Here is a 2,500-nt window from a genome sequence, read left to right as displayed (position 1 = left end):
CGCGGGGGGGAACGACAGGGACAATCATGCGGGGGGCTGTCAGCCCCGGCTCGCAAGACGGAGGCCAGGCCTCGGCAGCGGGCACGTCACGCCACGAGGTCGGGGATTGCGAGGAGAGCCAACGCATGGGCGCGCGCACGGCAATTTAATGCCACGCCCACGCCAGCGTAGAGCTCTCCTCGCAATCCCCAAGCTCGGCGGTCCGCACCAGCCACGTCGGCCAGGCCTCCGACTTGCGAGCAGGGGCAGCGGCCACCGCCGCCGTGACGTCGCGGCAAGCAGACAGCCGCGCAGCAGCTGCCAGCACCTTGGCACAAGCACGGCAAATGAATGCCACGCCCACGCCGCGGATAAGCAGCCCCAACACGCCCGACGGCTTGGAGCGGGTCCCGAAGACGGTGGCCGGAATCGGGTCGTCGCCGGCCGGAAAACGGGTCATCGATGCCGGCAATACTTCGGGCCATGAGGCCCCCCACCTTAGTCCGAGTTTAGCAACAGCCCACATATCCCCCGCGGCAGGCCTATGGGCGCCAGGCCAGCGCGCCCCATGGCCAGTCAGGGGGCACCCCCCTAAAGAGCAATAAGTGTCATTGAAGCTCTGGCAGGGGGAGACACTACTAGGTCCCAGCTGTCACCCCCCCTCTAAAAAATTCATTTCTTGGTATTTTGAGCTGAAATTTTGCACAGAGGTTGGCAAAAATCCAATCCAACTTTATTAATTTTTCCAGAATTTTTCGAGGTCGGGAAGTATTTTTTTTTATTTTCCTACCATTAAAAATCGAGGAAATCGGAAAAAATAGGAACCGGCTCGGAATGACCCCAAATTCAGTGGGCAGCCTCATAAAAATATGGCTGATTTTACTGGATTGATTTCATGTGGAAAGCACGACGTTTTGTTGTAGGAATGCGGGAACCCCGGCGGCTCGCCTGCCGCGGCCAGCGACGTCGGGCTGGCCCCTGCAGCGCCTAGCCTCTCCCACGCGGGGGGCAGGCCAGAGCGCGGGGGGCCAGGGCCCGAAGGCAGCCCCCCCGCGGGCGAGAGAGCAAGCCAGCAGGGGCTGTCGCCTGCCGCGGCCAGCGACGTCGGGCTGGCCCCTGCAGCGCCTAGCCTCTCCCACGCGGGGGGCAGGCCAGAACGCGGGGGGCCAGGGCCCGAAGGCAGCCCCCCCGCGGGCGAGAGAGCAAGCCAGCAGGGGCTGTCGCCTGCCGCGGCCAGCGACGTCGGGCTGGCCCCTGCCGCGGCCAGCGATGTCGGGCTGTCGCCTGCCGCGGCCAGCGACGTCGGGCTGGCCCCTGCAGCGCCTAGCCTCTCCCACGCAGGGGGCAGGCCAGAACGCGGGGGGCCAGGGCCCGAAGGCAGCCCCCCCGCGGGCGAGAGAGCAAGCCAGCAGGGGCTGTCCGCGCGTCGCGCAGCGCGGCATGGCTGCGGGGGCCGCGCGCGCGCGCCCAAGCGCCCAAGGGCCCCCAAGGGCCCCAGGCCCTCAGGCCCCAGCCCCTCTTTTCGTCAGCGTGCCCCCCTGACGAATTTTCCTGCCTGGCCCAGTCCAGCGTCCAGCCCCTGTTCGTCGAAAAATCTGCGCTGCCGATTTTCCACGCGGCAGCCCCTCTTTTCGTCAGCGTGCCCCCCTGACGAATTTTCCTGCCTGGCCCGGCCAGTCCAGCCCCTGTTCGTCGAAAAATCTGCGCTGCCGATTTTCCACGCGGCAGCCCCTCTTTTCGTCAGCGTGCCCCCCTGACGAATTTTCCTGCCTGGCCCGGCCGGTCCAGCATCCAGCCCCTGTTCGTCGAAAAATCTGCGCTGCCGATTTTCCACGCGGCAGCCCCTGTTTTCCTCAGCGTGCCCCCCTGACGAATGTTCGTCGAAAAATCTGCGCTGCCGATTTTCCACGCGGCAGCCCCTCTTTTCGTCAGCGTGCCCCCCTGACGAATGTTCGTCGAAAAATCTGCGCTGCCGATTTTCCACGCGGCAGCCCCTCTTTTCGTCAGCGTGCCCCCTGACGAATTTTCCTGCCTGGCCCAGTCCAGCGTCCAGCCCCTGTTCGTCGAAAAATCTGCGCTGCCGATTTTCCACGCGGCAGCCCCTCTTTTCGTCAGCGTGCCCCCCTGACGAATTTTCCTGCCTGGCCCGGCCGGTCCAGCCCCTGTTCGTCGAAAAATCTGCGCTGCCGATTTTCCACTCCGCAGCCCCTGTTTTCGTCAGCGTGCCCCCCTGACGAATTTTCCTGCCTGGCCCGGCCAGTCCAGCGCCCAGCCCCTGTTCGTCGAAAAATCTGCGCTGCCGATTTTCCCCGACGAACCTGCAGCTGCACAAATCCGCGCTGCCACTGCCCCATTGTCTGGACCAACAGTCTTTTCCATCAAGCCCTGGACTATAAATCGTCCAGACTCATCGCCAGCACCCGCTGCCGATTCTGCCGACTTTGCCGATTTCGTCGGCGCTGCCGATTCCAACACTGCCCGCCGTGCCTGAACCAGCGCTGTTTCGTCAGCGTGTCCCCTT

The sequence above is a fragment of the Populus nigra genome, chromosome 2, assembly GCF_951802175.1.
Source record: "Populus nigra chromosome 2, ddPopNigr1.1, whole genome shotgun sequence".
Lineage (NCBI taxonomy): Eukaryota > Viridiplantae > Streptophyta > Magnoliopsida > Malpighiales > Salicaceae > Populus > Populus nigra.
This window is presented reverse-complemented; position numbering follows the sequence as displayed.